Source organism: Lolium perenne, chromosome 2, assembly GCF_019359855.2.
Source record: "Lolium perenne isolate Kyuss_39 chromosome 2, Kyuss_2.0, whole genome shotgun sequence".
Classification (NCBI taxonomy): Eukaryota; Viridiplantae; Streptophyta; class Magnoliopsida; order Poales; family Poaceae; genus Lolium; species Lolium perenne.
Genome location: NC_067245.2, coordinates 314,892,710 through 314,911,951, shown reverse-complemented (window position 1 = coordinate 314,911,951; position 19,242 = coordinate 314,892,710). Strand labels below are relative to the sequence as shown.

General features: G+C 47.2%; 1 long non-coding RNA gene across 5 annotated transcripts; it reads right to left on the bottom strand.

Moving 5' to 3' along the window:
- Positions 1 to 7,662: 7,662 nt before the first annotated feature.
- LOC127336780 (uncharacterized) lies at positions 7,663 to 11,898 on the bottom strand. 5 transcript variants are annotated; one of them, XR_007873536.2, is made up of 6 exons: positions 11,386 to 11,898; positions 10,896 to 11,045; positions 10,243 to 10,324; positions 8,454 to 10,138; positions 8,279 to 8,376; positions 7,663 to 8,112 (listed from the first exon to the last, which is right to left on the bottom strand). It is a non-coding gene; the product is annotated as an uncharacterized lncRNA (long non-coding RNA). The 5 variants fall into 5 exon arrangements; XR_007873534.2 differs by having other exon boundaries at positions 10,896 to 10,988; positions 11,386 to 11,896; XR_007873537.2 differs by lacking the exon at positions 10,896 to 11,045 and having other exon boundaries at positions 8,454 to 9,896; positions 9,991 to 10,138; positions 11,386 to 11,895.
- Positions 11,899 to 19,242: the final 7,344 nt, after the last annotated feature.

The window sequence follows — 19,242 nt, the reverse complement described above, 5'->3', positions numbered from 1 at the left end:
ACTCTTCCGCTTAAAGCGGTCAATAGGGGCTCCCCTGATGAGCCCACCCCGCCACTGCGTACAGCTTCCGTGTTTCTCTCGTTGGGTCGATCTGGCTGTCCCGTAGCCTCTGGGCCTGCCCGTGTATACGACGGCCAAATTCACACCACCAGCACGGAACATTGGTTTTATGTATCGCTGATTCGCCGGGTCTGAGCTATGTTCCGGCCGAAGGAGGCATCGAGACTAATTAATCCCACCTCGCCTCTTTACAGGGAGTCTGTCCTGTTTATATACGCAAAGTTTCCAAAATCAACAAGCGTCCTAGAAAACAATAAGCAGCTTGGTATATCATCAAAAATGATGATCAGGAAGAAATTAGATGGGACGGACAATAACGAGAAAGAAAAGGAAACAAAGAGCGGGGAAACAGAGCGCGGCCGGTCGGACCTGGACGCACTTCGGAGGCGGGGGAGAATACTGGCAAGGCGGTAGACAACGAGGGAGTCGGCGACGCCGCGCAGTGGCTGGTATGGGGGAGGCGGGGGAGAATACTGGCAAGGGGAAGCGCAGCGGGTAGACAACGAGGGATGCGGCGGTAGCAGGAGCCGTGGACGAATTCCGGCCTGCTTCGGACGAAGAAGACAGGTTCGATTTGGGAATTTTCTTCCCTCTGCTGCCTGTTCGATGCGGGGGATGCTGTGCATCGCTGGACCAGGCTGTCTTGGATCCGTTTTAGCTTGTTCGCCTAGCAAGAGTAATAAGATGGTATGGGCCGCAACTTTTGTCAACCGTGTGTGCATGGAAAACATATATAGCTTGCCTAAAACTCTATATGTTGGATGTACATACGGATACATAGTTTAAAAACAAACCTATGTCATTTCTCAAAATTAAAGAAAAAGAATGTAGCAATGAGTGGATTTTGTACACCCACTTATGGGCGTGTGCGCTTTGAGATTTAGATAAAATGATGGAGACACCCACACCCATGCTTGGATCTACAAAAGTATTTCCGCTATAACAATTGCCCATTTCACGCCTAAAAAAATTATATCTATCATTACATTCAATTATATCAGTCATGGCATGACGCCGCCCGGCATCTCGTCACCGATGGAGAGCTTGTCCCCAATAGGCTGGAGAGGATGTTTGGTAGGGTATGACGAGAACGGGGTCAAGGGAACGATAGAATAGCTATCATACAAATCCGAGCCTGCTTCCCTTCCGAGAGTCTCAGAAGTACAAATGTTGCAAGCGGTGATGTGGATAGATTCATCGAGAGAAACGATGTAGGGGATGGGGTGAACAGGGAGATGAGTGTATTTCTCTCCAACATTTATGTATATTCACCTTATTAAGGTAGAAATGTTTTCATTAATAATTTTCTTTTAGAATTTTAATAGTGAAATTATTTATGGCATATAATTTTTTAATTAATCAAGGCCACTGCCTCCAAATATGGAGGTGATTTGAGATGCGAAGCCATAGATCAATCAACGCATGTGGTAGCGGACCCTTCCAACTGCGGTTGGCTCCAATAATGCGGCACTAGCCGCGACATACCCCCGCCAAAAGTCACGAGAGTAACGCCCCCATATTTTGCTCTCCCGTGCGATGAAATATAATCATGTCCGCCAATTAGCCATATATACATTTTTTGATCTCCCGGTGCATCGCACGGGCAATTTTTGCTAGTCTATACCTAATAATAAAGGAGCTAAGGTTTCTGCCAAAATTTTCGTCAACGCTTTTATTTGGACCGTTTTACCCTCCCACCAAATTACATTTTATACACAGTGCCACCGAAAAGTGAAAAAACGGTTCGATTCTTTTTCTCCCGTGAGACTCCACCCGCCGCACGCACTAGGCTCGCCCGGCCGTCATGGGTCGAGATCTCGAACAGGGCCACCCCACCGCTGGGCTTCTTTGGTCAAAATTTCGCAGCGCCTGCTCACGAACAGATATTTTGCGCCAATAGTCCCACCTCGCTCGCGTATAATGAGTTTCACCGGTTTATATGCCTAAATTTTCAGGGTTGTAACGAGCTGATTTGGAACAAGTGTCAGCAAAGATGGAACGCATAAATCGAACGCTGCTGGGGGGGCCGATTAAAGGAGCGAATTAAACGAAGGAGAAAGGATCACGATCCGCATAATTCGGGGAAGGAGGAAATTAAAGAAGCAGAATGGGGAAGGAGGAAATTAAAGAAGCAGAATAGAGGAAATTGCACGCTGGTGGCATAAGGACGGAATCAATGAGACGAAATTGGGAAAAAGGGTTGGAGGAGAGAGATCCCAGAAAATCATGGAGCCCCCGCCCGACGGCGTCAGAATTCCCCAAAATCCTGCACATCTCCGAGCAGCAGAGCATCCGGGAACGGTGAGGCGCAGCGGCGTGGAGCGCTAGAAGCGGAGGGAGGCCGAGGCAGCCTCACTCGCGTACGGATGTGTGTTCCCCTGTGTCGCTCTCCTCTCAGCTCCGTCAGTCCGCGCTGGAGGTTAAACCCATCCAGGCAAGAGCCCACACAGCGCGCGGGCGGCCCTCGGCTCCCGCGGCAGCGTCCGCCCAGCTCCACAACGCGGCCTCTTGGCCTGCACTTCCAACGACGCTCGATACTGGAATTTCTCTGATGATCTTGAGCCGCATAGGAGAAGGTCAATGGACCTTATCTATTCGGTCCTCTTTTCACGAAGATCTCCGTGCATTTGTAAATGAGGCAGCGAATAGCTTTTTTGTGCTTTTACAAATTATAATTAGAAACAGGTTTCAGGCCTCTGCTGACGCCTCCCGTCTTTTGGTACTCCTGTTGACTTATGGGACTCGTTAATTGTCATCCCCGATCGATGGCAACCAACCTGAAGTCATTCAAGTATTTGTGCTGCTTCACTTACGGATAGTGCTGATTGGTTTTGTTCGAATGAATTTGATGCTCCTGATTTATTTGGGTGCATAAGCAAGTATAGTGGTGTGCGTGAGAAAAGCATACCCGGTGGCAAAAGTGATAAAAGTGAGGAGATAAAAAAGAATAGATGATAAGGAGGAAGTGGCGTGTGGTGGAAGATTTTACTTTCTTTTAATCCAGTAACTAAGTAATATCACATAATTATACGGCGATGCTGCAGCGAGCGGTGAGTGACGATAGTGCGAGCTGACAATGCCTCTCACCGGAGGAGCTAGATAACGGGGTGGGATGAGTTGCAGGAGATTTTTAGGCAGCCAAGACAGAAGAGCACATGAGCTCTAGCTAGGGTAGTCTCATTTTTTTACTATGATTTTTCTTTTTCTAGAACTCAAATCAAGTTTTGAGCTTAAAAGAAATCAAGTTTAATTTTGACTAAAAACTATAGGAATCCTAATTTGGAAAGGCGGAAGTAGTACCATGGGTAATCTTAGGAAATGCGAATCGATTGGCCTAGATTGGTGAACTTATTTATAAGGTTAACAACATGTATTTTTGTTCATCAATTTTCCTTTTGCAAGATTTGGAAAATAAAACTTCCGCAAGAATGGTCAGGAGAAATGGGACAAATCTAACTACAACATACGTAACAACCGAATACCATGCTGGCACAAATGAGAAGTGTCATCAATCATGCTATACTTGGCTGGAGCGCTTTAGTTTTTGTTTATCCCGGTGCAACGCACGGGCATTTTTACTAGTAATAATAAAGGAGCTAAGGTTTCTGCCAAAAAGTTTCGTCAACGCTTTTTTTAGGACGGTTTTACCCTCCCACCAAATCGCATAATACTGGATGTTGCCACCGTACCGGTTCGATCATATTTTTCTAGATCCTACGAGGTTTGGTCTCTCTCGGTTCGGCTGTTCATCCGTCGCGCTAGGATCTGGGCCACCTAGCTGCGTTCGTGAGCCATATGGGCCAAAACAAAAAGCCCCTCGTGAAGCTCCGTTCCAGCAGACGCACGCCTGGATATTTCTGCTAAATAGTCCCACCTCGCTTTATTATAAAGCTTACGACTGGTTTATATACGTCAAATTCGCTGAAAATAACAAGCCTCGTTACTAAGATCTGATTAGAGAATCTCACAAAAAAAGAAATGTTGGGTGGCCGTACCGGCATAAAAAGGGGGCGAAGTATGGCGCGAGAGATGGAAAGGAAACAGCATAAAGAAGGCACGCTAAGCGCGCCAGCTCGAGGAATAGCGCGCAGAGGAGCAGGGAAGCGAGGCGAGGCGCACACACAGGAGCAGCTTCAGGACTTCGAGGCTCCCCGGCTGGAGAGAAGATGCGTGCGGTGGGAAGATAGTGGAGAGGTGGATGTTTCTGGAAACAAGTCCAAGGGCACCGGTTGGGGTTGCTAGGGTTTGTCTGGGCCATGCTAGGCCTGGCCGGTTGGGAGTCTTCTCTTAAAAAATATTTTTTCCTGTTATTTTTTCTGTTTGTTTTAAAACCATTTGCAATTTTTATATAAGAAAATAAGCAGAAAATAGAGTTTTCATTTCAGGATAAAATGAGAGAATAATTTTAGCAACAAAATAGAGTTTAATAAAATAATTTTGGAGTTCGAAAGGCCTTGGACTTTGGTGGCCGGTTGGATATTTGGGACTGCTTAGTGTCGTAAATTTGCGACATCCTTTTCAGGATGGAGGTGGTAACGATATTCTTCATTGTCAGCCAATAAAAATCAATTCTAGCTGTAAATTCGTTTAGATTTATACCTAAATAAAATTAAAGGGTGATGACCACCATCATTAAACGTCTGCGGTTTTACAAGTCGGTCAAACGAGACCTCGCATATAATTTTTTAGAATTAATTATGTTTTTTATCAATAGAAGAAAGCCTGATCAACATCGATGATGGTGACTAAGAAGAGAAGTGTCAACATGGATGGTGACTAGAAGATGGATTTTTGCTACTGTTTTGGCGTGTTTGGTTTGCTGCTACAAGGGATGTAGCATGACTTTTCTTTCTTGTAATACTTCTTCATTTTCTAGTTGTGTGCATCCGTATTGCCACTAGAAAACTGCTCTCCGCGTGACAGAGAAGTATCAACACAGATGGTTTACATATATAAGTGTTTATTAGTATTTATTTATCCCGATGCAATGCACGGGCACTTTTGCTAGTAAGGATAAAAGGCCAACATGAAGGGAGGCAGGAGGCGGGTGAGGTTACCTGGGAGGAGAAAATCAGGTTTAACGAGGAAGAAACATCGTGGGGATCATACGGCCCTGTCGCTGGACCCATCAGAAATAGAGGGAAATAGTCATAGCACACATGCCCTCACACACGTAGAGGATGAAATGTAGGACCGGGCGAGCAGAGGGCCTACATTTAGAGTCAATGAAAATACAACAGACGCGTTTGCACAGCCAACAGAACAAAGGACGATGGCAGAATTAGCTTTTGTGGTGGCAGCGCTAGTGGGTCTGACGGAAGTACGTCGACCGGGGAAGATAGACACTATTACAATGACAGGTGGGCCAACTACATGAGTGGGTCGAGGCGCAGCTTATAGCGGGTAGAACTTATGCGGTGTTGGTGCATCCACCTTCCTGCGAGGCTGCCACACCGTAGAACGCAGAACAAGTGGTCTTTTGAACGCACACAAATCGCATCACAGCCAGACCATGACAGGTTGGTCCAAGAGTAGTTAGGGCCATGGACAGTGCATAGAGGGTAGAGTACACGGTCCAAGAGTAGCTAGAGCCCATGGACAGTGCATAGAGGGTAGAGTACACGCAGTCTATCTCACCTCCACCCAACCAACGACCAAAATCTTCGGCCAAGCAAATCGAGCAATGCAGCCATCGTGGAGCGCTGTGAGATAGGCCAAGCATACACACACTTGCTTGTTCTCAATGCACCCAAAGGAGGATTCACAGCGATTTGAGCATGTGAATCGTTGGATTTTTACGGTAAGTTGATCTTGGCTGTTTGTTCTAGGTGAGCTGTGCGTCTGGTGGTGGGTGGGTGTCCCCCATGTTCCCCTCCCTAGATGAAGCCAAGAAATAACGCAATTCTACCCGCCTATGCCTGCACGCTTGGCCAACATTCATTTGGTCCACTCGTCAGTCACCTGGGGTGGGTTTTGGCTGGGTTACTTGTGGCTGCGGGCGTAGGGGTCGGTGGGGCTATGGGATGCGTGGGCGGCCTCCCATTTGCTCCTTTCTCTGGATAAGGCCAACGAACCCTAGGCCAATCCCCGCAGCTGCCGCCCCTCTCCAATCCTCCAATCCCCCGTCACTCTCTCCTCCAACCCCCTCAAGATCCACTCCCCTCCTTCACTGCCACTCCATTTGCTTGTTTTCTCTTTGGCTGGAGCGGGGGGGAGGGAAGCATGGCTCCATGGTTGGGGAGGTGGAGGTCAACGTGGTGAAGCCACGAGGGAAATCTAACAACCGGTGATGTGCACCACCTCCCGCTGCTCCAGCGACCTCTCCCTCCTCCTAAGTGGTCTCCTGCTCCTCCTCCTCCTTCAATTGTTGTGTGGCTCAAGGAGAGCGACCAGGGGCGCCGTCTGTCTCCTCCATGCTGTGCTGACATGCATGTCTCTCTGTCTTACGATTTCCTTCTCCCTGCAGCGATTTACATGGGGTTCCTTCTCTTTGCAACGATTTGGAAGGGGGAAGTTAGGGCATTGCGGGGGAGATAAAGTAGACAACTGAAATTTGCCTCTAGAAGCCATGAAGAACTCGATTCAGTTCGGTTGGCTGGTTTCCCTTCTTTTCTTGCAAGGGATGTTGTTTTGTTCATGGTTATTTCCTGTTATAGATGCAGTCCTCTTTTTCGTATTTGGTTCACACATTATTTGGGTTAGTTTTCTTTGGGATTGTGTGTCTTTCCTTTGATCATTTTGTCAATTTGTTTTGATCATTTTCCCTGCAACTATTCATAGGTTAATCCCACTCTAATCTGAGATGGCAGGATGTGGCTTTTACATAAGAAAGCATTAGTTTTATTGACTGGACACATGGTACTTTTCGTATATATTGGAAATATGTGTTCTCGATATAGGTACAAGATTGGGTGATATGATATATGAATATTGTGCCCTACTAGCTAGATTAGTTTCCTCCCTTTCTTGATACCAGACCATGTCCATAGGTGATGTTCTTAAAGTTTATGCTTAGATGGAAGAAATAAATTGATCTGAAATGATGTTCTTAAAGTTTTAAATTGATCTGAAATGATGTTTTTAAAGTTTATGCAGCAGCCCCACAACTAAATGATGGATTTATTCATACTGATGCTAAGTAGGCAAAGTATGCGATTTCCCATCAAAGACTTTGCTTCTGTACTAATATCGCACCAGCCAGCCTGTGCGATTAGCTGCACCGGTTCGCACGCCAGCCGACGTAAAATAGTACCGCATGCGACATAAAAAGATCAGGCTGAGCCTGAGTCCGCCCGCTCAACCGCAAGTACCGATCGTGGGTTGCATGCGACGTAAGAAAAGGTCCGTGCGATGTAACAAAAACATGGGACCAGTGTAATTATTTTACACACAATCGAGTCAATCCAAACTAGTGCATGAGCCACGTGAGCTACTATTTCCGTAACGACCAATGTAATGTATGAAAATTCGTCAGCTCATGTAAGAAATGTGATGGCAACGTAAGACTGGAACACCTCCATTAATTCATCCTGCGCGAGGCCAACCAACAACGTGAGATTTTTTCTTTTAACAAAACAACTTAAGAACTAATGGATGTTCCAATGTAACAACAGTAACGCGCTTGTAAAAATTTGCTGGCCTGATTACACTCTTAAAAATAGTGACATAAAAAGGTGTAATGTGGATGCAAAATCACGCGCCAAAAAATCATGATCCTACTGTGTATTGAAAATCTAGCAACTTACAACAGCCTTGTGTATTAGAGATTTAATAAGAAAGGAATACATATAATATTTGTGTAGACCAATCAATTACATGTGAAGCCTAGTGTATACACAATTCAAACATAGCTCATGCATGAGGCACAATAATCCCTCATAATGTCGTTGATCCCGGCTTTATGTCACTTCATTTGATGTTCAGAGGATGGGAAGCCACGCAGCAGGCAGTGGGTCAAATACAATGTCAAATATATCCCTGCTTCTTACACACCAAGATGGCAACAAGATATCCGAGAAGGCATTGGAACAGCGATATGCTTTCGCAAGAGTGCTACACAAGGAAAAAAGATAACACATCAAGTAACTGATGTATTTTAAAAGTTGAAACTTAAATAAAATTCCGATGTGACAAAATTATCTTTCTTCATTATAGAAAGAGTCGCATCCTATAATCATAGAAAGAGCTGTCATATTTTATTAACAGAGGAGAACTTCACCTAGAAAGAGCAAGACCAACTGGTACGAAGCACAGCTGCTACTGCCAGCTTAGCATGACTGCTGAAGTGAAATTGCCAAGGAATTTGACTTTAAGAGCCTGCATACACATGAAAACCTTTGCTGTAACAAAAAGCTTTTCAGCTATGGAACAGAAAAATTATGGAGTTTCATTACCTAGGGTACAACTGTTATCTCCACAGTGGCCACAAAGGGGTACTTCTCTGTAATAACCTTAATTTTTTTTCAAGCGATCCATGAGGGGATCGATTTTCATTACCATGGAGATAACGAAAACAGTGGGCGGGCATCCAGGTGCAAAGCTAAGAAACAGAAACAAAAAAGAAGAGATCGCCGTCTGCTGCTAGCATTCAAAAGGGCGTGTGTTATATATACAAAGCATTAGACAATTCAAAGTCAACAGCAACTTCCAAACACCCGAAGGAGGATAAGTTGTAATAACCTTAATATATTCAGCTCGTCGAGTTTCTGGAATCGAACGCAAGACAATTAACAAGTAATTACAGTTATAAGATGCAGAGATTGCACCTATATTATTTAAACTGGACCATATGCTAGTATTGACAAAATATTTAAATACACCAACACATGGGAGCTAGCTACTCCTGAACTACAAAAATCAGAATTCAAGCTTCCAATCACGAATAAATGGATCGATAAAATATGTAAAGAGTCTTACACATGATTTCGTTATTTGTAACCAAAAAAAACTATTGACTATGATGCACGTGAAGACATGTACATAAGGATTCAGAATTCAGTTAATAATAAGCTTAATGTCCTGAATAAATGAGCTCATAATCTTGAGAAGCTACACAAAAGTCAAAAATTGCCAAATGAAAAACGATAATGAACCTTAGCTCAAAAAGGCTCACTGAACCTTAGCTCAAAAAGGCGCTTGAGCTCAGGCCACACAACAACACAATCTACAACTTGAACAATTAAATCACCGTGCTATATCAGCTCCCTCTCGCACAATAAGGCAAAGAGCTACTAAGCAACCGATGCAATGGATGAACGAACAGAAAACCCTTTTCCCGTAAATATGTGTCGCAAAACTCATATGAATCCTCCTCAGTGTCTGACCCAATATTAGAAGACTATGTCTCATTGTGTTATTCTATCAAAGTTAGCACTTACGGTCCCTGAGAATGGAATGCATAATGTTATATCGAGAACAATCGATCAGAAAAATGAATCACATGTGGCCAAAGAATAAAGTAACTAAAATAAAGTTCCAACCTACTTCAAAAGCAAAGAAAACTAATGTTATAATCCCCTAAAGTGTAATCTTCTTGCCACTTTCTATTCGACAAATCAATGTAAAGAAACACAAGAAGAATGCAGATGGGATGAGGATGAATGCCATTAGTCCAAAGAAGTACCAAAACAAAATAAACATGATGCACAAAAGTTCAACCTTTTATTTCTAATCATGCCGTAGAGACAAAGGCCATCATCCTAGCTGCACTCCTCCGGAATGTACATTGAATTTACAAATCAATTGGTACCCTACATAAATTAATTGATGGGATCGTAAGGCTATACACAAACTATAGAGAGCTAGATAGAGATGATATGATGGGGTATCACCTGGATCTACACGATAACAAAATTTAGCTAAGGAATCAACGGTGCTTCTGTTTGAACAAACCACATCAATAATCATCACTAGTTGGAGACAAATGCCTACCTTTCGGAGACAAAAGTTTTATGTAGATCCAGCCATGTAAACAATATGGAGGGAAGTTTGACCTTTTGATTGTAATCACGCTGCATCACTAAGGAAGCATCCAAGAGGCACTCTTCTATTGATTCAGAATTCAGTTAAGCTTCTAATCCTGAAATTAATCAATAAGCCGATAAGCATTCAAAGTTATAGGAGCACAGAGGTGGGACTATGGGAGGAAAAATTCAATGGCAACAACAAGCATAGGCTCCTCACAATCAAGCCGAATCCCGCCACCATGCCCTGCACAGCTTCCGCCTGCCGCCATTGCATGTGATTGCATAAAATTTCCCAGCTACTGCAAATGTAAATTACAGTGAGAAATAATATGATTAAGAAAAAGGAGATAACAACACGATTCTATAGCCACTGATTCGTTCGCACAGTTGCAGATTAACTAATTTATTCATGCATAGAGTCTACAAATCAAGTTCATAAATTCATATTCGACTTATCTTGATGACTCCATTATATGATAGACATCTTCGAGTGGAAAAAGATATATATCATAGCAGCAATAACGAAAGTTCTTGAATGATAGTTGTAAACAGAAAAGATCATGTGAAAAATAAATGTGTACAAACATCCAGAATTTAATTGCTGAAGTCGTATTTCAGCATTCTTTTGAGAATCTACTTTCAACCCCATACTTGCTGCTATTTGAATGATGAATCATATCTACAAAATCATGTTGGCTCTGCTATCACAGTTAAAATTCTTGTAAAACCATGTAGGTTGATTCCGGTGGCAGTGACAAGGAACTAGACCTTTTTTGATGACATACTATGTTGCTTACAGTGTTACCAAACATTTTCTTTCTTGATGCAAACACGTTTTAGCATAGATGCAGCTTCACAATAGGATATTACCTCCTTTGTTCAGTGGCATATATGGGCAATGTTTGTGTATATTTCCCTGAGTTGGAGGCAATATCAGGCCCATCGTGTAGGCAACACTGAGTCCTGAGTAACACACCGAATCTTTACACTTTGCAATGCCCATGGCAGAGAATAACTAAACTGTGTATTTTGGGAGGGCAAAGACAACCATCAGTAATTAAGTAACTCTACTTGATGAGCTAGTCGCCAGTACAAATTGCAAAATATCCCACATAAGAAGGATCAGTCAAAAACTAGATCAACTCAACTCAAGTACGAACATTAGTTTGACCAGCAAGAACAGGTTACAGAGGCTAACCGTGCCATAAATTTCTGAATCCTACACACTATTGACAGATCCGTATGAGCCATTGCTGGTGATAGAAGAACAGTAGTAGTACTTCTTTTTATTGATTCAACCGGTGGAAACTGCGACACCGCTGCTGGCTAAAGAAAGAAAGGATCTAGCGCCACACTTTACCTTGAGGTCGAAGCCCACCGGCTGGCCGGCATGCTACGCCCGCAGCACTGCCGAAGCCACTCGCAGACCCCACCGATGCTAAATGAGCTCCGTACGCCGCGGAGTCCACCGTAACGCTGCCTAGGCCACCGGCCGCTCGCGTAGGCACCAACGCCGACAGTCGCTCACCACGGCTCAAGTCGCCCATATCCCCAGATGTAGCCGCTCGCCGCCGTGGCGATCTCCAGCTACAGCCACTCCCCGCGATCTTGCTGAAGCCGCACGCCGCAATCTTGCTGAAGCTGCTCGCCGCCCGCCGCGATCTTGCTGAAGCTGCTCGCCGCCGCCGTAATCACCGGCCTCAGCGTCTTCCCGGCCGCCGGCAAGAGCAGTCGCTCCCTAAAGTTCTTGAACCGCCTGCTGCACACGATGCGCTCGATTAGACTGTGGTAGGATTAGCTGCTAACCCACGGGCAGCAATTTGGGGAGGAACCGTCGTCATAAAAAAAGCAATAATTTACAACAATCGTGGTGGGACGCTAGAGATTAAATGGGTTTGGCTTAACCGGTTCGGTAGAGCATTGCCTGGTCCGGCTCGGTCGAACGACCAGGGAGCAGAATATATATATATATATATATATAATTTTAATAGACTCACATCCTACATGTGGTACTTATTCAGTACCCTTGGTTGTTTCTTGATACGTCCGTGCCTCTCTGATTTTAGATACTCCCTCCAATCCCTGCGCAGCTGCCAGAGAACATACCTTGTTACCGACGCCAACAAGGTATCTTCCAAAATCCCTATTTGTGTGTGCTTGCTTGCTGATGCGCCTGTGCTTCATTTTCAACGAGGCTTCTTGCTTGGTGGTGTGGCCTGATGGTATTGATTTTGTCCTACTGGTTTGATGATTGATGGTGCGGGAGCAAGAGAAGATGATGACGGTGTTGTGTCGCCCTCATTTCGATGGCCAGCCATACTATTGATCCTAGGTTTATCTCTCTCGGTTAACTTTCAAGGCCCTTACTTCATGCACGGTCACAATAGGAAATCAGAGTTATCCTTGGTGCAGCTTGTGATGGACCGGCTTTCAGGAGTTCGTATGCCTGAACTATGGATTGTCTCAATGGGAACACTGAACTATGGATTATTCATGTTGCGGTTAGTAGGCTTATTAATGTATTACGTTGCAATTAGGACTGATCTGGATATGCACTAATTTAGCAAATTATTTTACCTAAAAAATTAACTCTATAGTGGATTAATGCAGGAACTATTGTATGGATGTGATTTAAAACTAGAAATCCATGTAATCACTTATTTTCCATTCTTTGACATTGCACTAATTTGGTATCATGTATATGAAGTGGACACAACAAGTGGAAGATTTACAATTCACAGGGGGCAGGTAAACCATGGGCAGAATTTTAACCTGTGCATTTATCAGCCAAAGGGCTACTATTATTTTACCTTAATTGAAGACCTACACATCCTGTTGTCTGTCCTCACGGCATGTGTTACAATGCATAGGTTCAATTTGTGCTACAATGCATAGGTATCAATAGGTGGAAGGGCGAGATCGGTGGGTGCCTGGGGGCCCACACCACCCCATGGCGCGGCCTAGGCCCTGGCCGCGCCAAGGGCAGGTGAGGCCGTCTCGTGGCGTTTCTTCGTCTCCCCTCCGCACTCTGTCTTCGTTACAGTAAAATAGGAACTTCGGTTTTTGTTTCGTAAAATTCCAAGAATATTTTATGTACAATTTTTCTGAAATACAAAACAGTAGAAAACAGGGATTTGGCACTGTGGCATCTTGCCAATAGGTTAGGTCCGGAAAATATACAAAAGTGCAACAAAGTGTAACCAAAACATATATAAATTCGTGTAAAACATGCAGCATAAAAAATTATAGATACGTTTGCAACGTATCAGGTGCCTGCTCCGCCAACGGAGCCTCTTGCTTCGCCACTGGAGCCTCGTGCTCTACACGGAGATGCTTCGCGTGCGGGTGCTACGCGAAGCAGGAAAGGCGGGCGGTCTTCTTGGTGCGAACCATGATGCAATGAAGTGCTTGTCTACCTAATGTTGGTGTGTGCCGACACTGCAGAGGTGGGGGCTTTATGTAGGTCGGCCGAGGAAGCTGACTTGTCGGCGATGCGTGGCACTCGGGAGGAAAGCGAAGAGGCTACACATCGACGGAATGGGAGGAGACAACCTCGGAAAAGATCTACACACGACTTTGTCATGACCAACTGTTTGTGAGACAGGCCGGAATAAAAGAAAGTAGTCGCACACGATTTTCCTTTCACGACCCGTTTGCGAAAAGCTAGTGTACGCTGACGTTTTTTTGAATCCTTCCATGTGCTATCTTTTTGTTAAGCCTCACGAATATTTTTCTTGTGGGTCATGTCTATCCATAGGACTGCCCGGAGTCGGCACACACGGTTCATATTTTGAGACATCAGCGTCGGTCATCGCTTTCATATGCGACGGATACTAAAAAACAAGACCAATCCAGGCATCAGCACCCATTGGTATTTCTTTATAAAAGAAAACTTCTGAGCACCCTCCGAGCCCAAGGCTCGAACTCGGGTGGGCAGCATGCGCTCCCGCGCATGTTTTGCCACCGGACCGACGGTCTGTTCTAGTGTGGCTAACGACTTTCCATATGTGACGGATACTTAAAAAGCCCGAGTGTACTAGTGTGGCTAACCAACTAAGTAACCATGACTACGTCTTGCTCCTAGAATCTCTCCACGAGCCAAACGCTAGGCCTTGATGCACATGCCACATGCATAGACTAACAATTCGACGCATCTCTGCTTGACCGGATCAGTCGGCCTGTTAGCCCGTTGTCTTGAACAGCTTCAGAAAGTCCTTAGCATCTCACCATGAACGCTGCATCACACCGCGTCGTCTCGGCATCTCGCACTTGACGCCATCAGCTGAATAGTCGCCTGCTTTGTACATATCGCACGTACACCTTGCCGACTTCTAAACTGACTACAACGGTCACACCTAACTATATGTAGTATACAATGTAAACTTGCGATACAAATAGAATCAAGATTAATGCTAATAATGGATTATGATTTCCATTGCTGTTTGTTCATGGTTTGTCTTGGCTGAATTTTACTCTCCTAGGTTTAATGTCTTGCCTTTTATTCTAGATATGATATATGCCATTATGCACAACAGAAAGCTTTTGATATATTATATCTTTCTACGCATATTCCGAGTAATAAAGCATATGAAATGGATTCCACAGTTAATTCCAAATTAACAGTAGGAGTATGTCTTTATCATTGAATCTATCTGCAGGACTACTTGCCATTGAGATACTTCTGCTATTGATATGTCCATGCCCTATATTGATTCGCTGTGACTCCTTGCCATGTGGGGAACATCATATCAAGCATGTTGTCTTAGTGGTCCATGATGGCGAGGTCAATCAGCCTGTGGATAATAAGATACGGGTTGCTTGATCAAATTACAATGGGAGCAGGTCAGTGAACATGTGGTACAACAACTCTCTAAAATGCATTTTTTAATGCATTTCAATATTTTGAGCTGGATCTGATGAAATAGACTCTCTTGCCTCACATATCTATTTGTTTTTGTTTGGTTTGTAGATGATTGCATCCATTCATTTATAAATGTGAGAATCGTGGAGGAATTTGGATTATTTTCTAAATTATATGTGGGTTGTTTCATGCTGGTGCATATTTGTTTTTGTCTTTTTGACGACGGGGATTGGCTCAGGTGATGTGCAAGCTGAGTGGTATCAAGCAATTGCGAATTGCATTTTATAACTATCTGTAAGTATCATCTTGTTGTCTTGCTTTTGATCCACATGATCACTGTTATTAGCAGTACTAAGGTCCTAACTTCTTCTTCTGTGCACTTGATGAGGAAGAGAAAATCTTAGTCCTGTTGTTGTGCGTGCGTCGTGTGGTGTGCTCTCGGAGCCATAGATCGTTTCTGTGTGCGTCCTAAGTTTGTTGCCGGTGTTGTTCTCTGTAATGGATAGTGTCTCCCTTAAAAACCTCCTGTTATGCTCCTGGAATGCTCGTGGCCTTGGGGACGATGACAAATGCGCCGTCGTCAGGGATAACCTTGTCTCTGCAAACCCCACTGTGGTGTGCGTTCAGGAAACAAAACTGTCCCTCCTCTCCCCTAAGAAGAAACGGGTCTTCCTCCCTCCCTCCCTTACCGAATGTGCCACCATTGCTGCCGACGGCAGCCGCGGTGGAATCTCCACCGCATGGGATCCGCGCGTCCTCTCCCTCACCTCTTCTATCGGCAAAACCTTCAGCCTCACCACCGTCTTTTCATCCACTACAACCGCTACCTCCCTCACCGTCACCAACGTCTACACCCCATCCGACCACAGCCGCACCCCCGTTTTCACCGCTGAGATGATCGATCTGTCGCCCTCTGTTACAGGCCCTTGGCTTATCCTCGGAGATTTTAATCTGATCAGGAAGCCGTGCGAGAAAAACACACCGCGCTTTGATTGCAACTTGGCTGCAGCGTTTAACTCCATGATCCAATCCATGGCTCTCTTCGAGCTTCCCCTCCTAGACCGCCTCTTCACCTGGACCAACGGGCAGGACCCGCCCATCCTTGCTCGGCTCGATCGGGCCTTTTTTAACCATGAATGGAACAATGCTTTCCCCACCTCTTCGCTCACCACCCTCCCGCGTCCCACATCCGATCACTTCCCCCTCCTTGTCACCGCACGATCCTCCATCCCGCACACTGCCCACTTCCGTTTCGAAAATGCATGGCTTGTTGACCCTGCCTTCCTCCCAACCACCATGCCTGCCTGGACCGTTGTTGTGCCTGCTCGCAACGCCGCCGCCGTGATCGCCGCCAAAGCGAACGCTTTCGGTCCGCCGCCAAGGTTTGGAAAAGGGAGCACCGCTTTAATCCCCTCCTAGATAATAACTGCAAGTTCATTCTTGATCTATTTGATATGTTTGAGGAGTTTCGTGCATTATCAGCTGCTGAGTTTGCGCTCCGTCGCGCCGCCCAGGACACTCTCCGCCGGTCGATCCAACAGCGGGCGGCGTTCTGGAAACAATGGGGGAAATTTCGCGCGATCAAGGAGGGAGACGAGAACATGAAGTTCTTCCATGCCCGCGCCTCTCAACGGCTCCGGCGGAACCTCATCCGTGCCCTCGACGTCGACGGTGCCCAGGTCATCGACCACGACGGCAAGGCCGCCGCGCTGCACAGCTTCTACCTCGACCTGCTGGGCCGCCGGCGGCCCACGGCCTGGGCTTTTGACCTCACGGCGCTCTACGCCGGTGCCCCCCGGGCTGATGGCCAGGCCCTCATCAAGCCGTTTGCCAGAGACGAGATCAAGGCCGCGGTCTGGGGCATGGATCGCTCGAGCGCGCCCGGGCCGGATGGGCTGGGCCCCAGCTTCTACAGAGCTGCATGGGATCACGTCGCTCCCGACCTGGAAAACCTGTTCCAGGGTTTCCACGAGCGTGATGTCGATCTTGGCTGCATCAACCGCGCCCACGTCGCGCTCCTGCCCAAGGCCGAGGGCGTGCTAGCTCCCAAGTCCTTCCGCCCCGTCTCCCTCCAGAATTGTTCGATGAAGACGATCTGCAAGGCTCTAACCACAAGGCTACAGGCTTAGATCTGTGACCTTATCGATGAGAATCAGACCGGGTTCGTGGCTGGGAGAAGCATCTCTGAAAGTTTTGTCTATGCAACAAAGATTGTCCAGTGTTGCAGCAAGAGGAGGGCTCCCACCGTTATTCTGAAACTCGACTTTGCTAAAGCCTTTGACTCAATCGATTGGGGCAGCCTCAGATGTGTCATGGAAGCTCGTGGTTTTCCCGGAACCTGGTGTGACTGGATGGCAGACATCTTTACCTCGTCGAAGTCGGCGATCCTACTCAACGGAATCCCTGGGAGGTGGATTGACTGCAAGCGGGGGCTCCGTCAGGGCGATCCCTTGTCTCCATATCTATACTTGCTCATGGGAGACCTCCTACAACGCCTGATTCAGCAAGACACGATCCTCCAGCATCCCCTGTCGGATTCTGCACCCTGCCCCGTCCTACAGTACGCGGACGACACACTTATCATCTTTCGTCCTGGGCTTCGAGCTGCGCAGCGCATGCGCGAGCTCCTTGATCAGTTCGCTACTGCCACTGGCTTGGTGATCAATTTTGACAAAAGCACGATGGTTGCCATGCACGTCGAGCCTGAACTTGTCGCGGAGATGCAGGCTGCCCTTGGCTGCCGAGTGGAAGGGTTCCCTCAAACATACCTGGGCCTGCCCCTCACTTGTGACAGGCTGAAGCTGACTCACTTTGCTCCGCTGATCGACAAAATTGACCGCTACCTCTCCGGGTGGCGCTCCCTGCTGCTGTCGCCGGGAGGCAGGATCGTCCTCCTCAACGCCGTCCTGGACGCCCTGCCGGCCTATGCCATGGGCGCGATTGAGCTCCCGCCCCCGCTGGTCCAAGCCACCGATGCCCTGCGCCGCGCTTTCCTCTGGAATTTCGAGGGACGGGCCTCTGGTGCGAAGTGTTTGGTGGCCTGGGCAAAGGTTTGCCGTCCCAAGGACGAGGGAGGCCTGGGCATCCGCTGCCTGCGCACGCAGAACTCTTGCCTGCAACTGAAGCTCCTACACCACCTCCACACCGCCCCGTCCTCCCCCTGGGCGGCCTGGGCATGGGGCTCCTTCTGCGGACCCGTCGCAGCTCGGAAGCGCTCAGGTTTTGGACCGCACTGGGAGGGCCTGGCTGCCCTCATGCCGCTGTACCGCTCCCTCTCTGTCCCGGTCATCGGCGACGGCGAGCGCGTCAGTTTCTGGCTTGACGACTAGTCGGGGCGCGGAGCTCTCCAACAGCTCTTCCCCGCCCTCTTCTCGCACGCCCTCAAGCCACTGGCTTCGCTGGCCGCCACGCTATCTACCGGCGTGGCCGCCTCGCTCGTTCCTCGGCTCACTATCGTTGCCGAGCGCGAGCTTGGGTGTGTCCTGCACCTCCTGAGTGGTGTGCAGCTCGTGGCGGCGCCGGACTCGCGCTCGCTCGTCCGCTGCAGCAAGAAGATGGGCGCCCTGTACGTGGGAGCCATCTACAAGCTATCCCGGCTCGGCGGCGTCCTCGCCCCCTTCCACTCGTTCGTCTGGGACGGGTTCGCCCCATCTCGGGGGAAATTCTTTGCTTGGCTCCTTGTCCAGTCCAGGATTCAAACAAGGGCCGAGCTGCTCAAGAAGCACGTCCTCACCGCGCCGGAGGCCGTATGCCCCATCTGCGGCGCAGCAGGCGAGGATGCCTCGCACATCATCTTCCACTTCCCGTTCGCTGTGGATTTCTGGGACGTGATTAGCGGTCGTTTTCCGCCCGACGCCGACGTCCGCCACCTCCATGAGTATGCTGCCCCCGTGGCGGCGGGCACCCTCCCGTCCTCCACTTCTACTTTCATCATCCTCTGCTGCTGGCAAGTTTGGAAGCACCGGAACGGGGTTGTTTTTCGCCAAGACAGCCCCTCCCTTGCCCGTCTGCTGGTTGCCTGCCGCCGTGATGCAGCGCTGTGGCGGTTTAGGGCTACTGGGGAAACTCTCAACGACTCTGAGCTGTGGGATGGCTGCTTTGCTCGCCACTGATGTAAAACGAAAAACCCTCTCCCCTCCCCTTCTGTTCCTTGTACCTCTGCTGTAATCTGGCTTTTGAGCCCTGATATGAATGAAAAATTCAGGTGGGGAATCTCCCCCCCCCCGGTGACCATTCAAAAAAAAAAAATCTTAGTCCTTGTTACAGATTTTTTTTTTAAATCCTTTTGGTGTTACTTTTGAATTGAAGTTGTACTACTCATCTTGAAAGATGGTCAGAAGAGGAAGCAGGCAAGCA